Genomic DNA, 204 nt, shown 5'->3' on the forward strand with positions numbered 1-204 from the left:
AGTCTTCCTGTTGGATAACGGTCACTCTGGAGTGAGTCTTCCTGTTGCATAATGGTCACTCTGGAGTGACTCTTCCTGTTGGATAATGGTCACTCTGGAGTGAGTCTTTCTGTTGGATAACGGTCACTCTGGAGTGAGTCTTCCTGTTGGATAACGGTCACTCTAGAGTGAGTCTTCCTGTTGGATAATGGTCACTCTGGAGTG

The sequence above is a fragment of the Oryx dammah genome, unplaced genomic scaffold, assembly GCF_014754425.2.
Source record: "Oryx dammah isolate SB20612 unplaced genomic scaffold, SCBI_Odam_1.1 HiC_scaffold_18, whole genome shotgun sequence".
Classification (NCBI taxonomy): Eukaryota; Metazoa; Chordata; class Mammalia; order Artiodactyla; family Bovidae; genus Oryx; species Oryx dammah.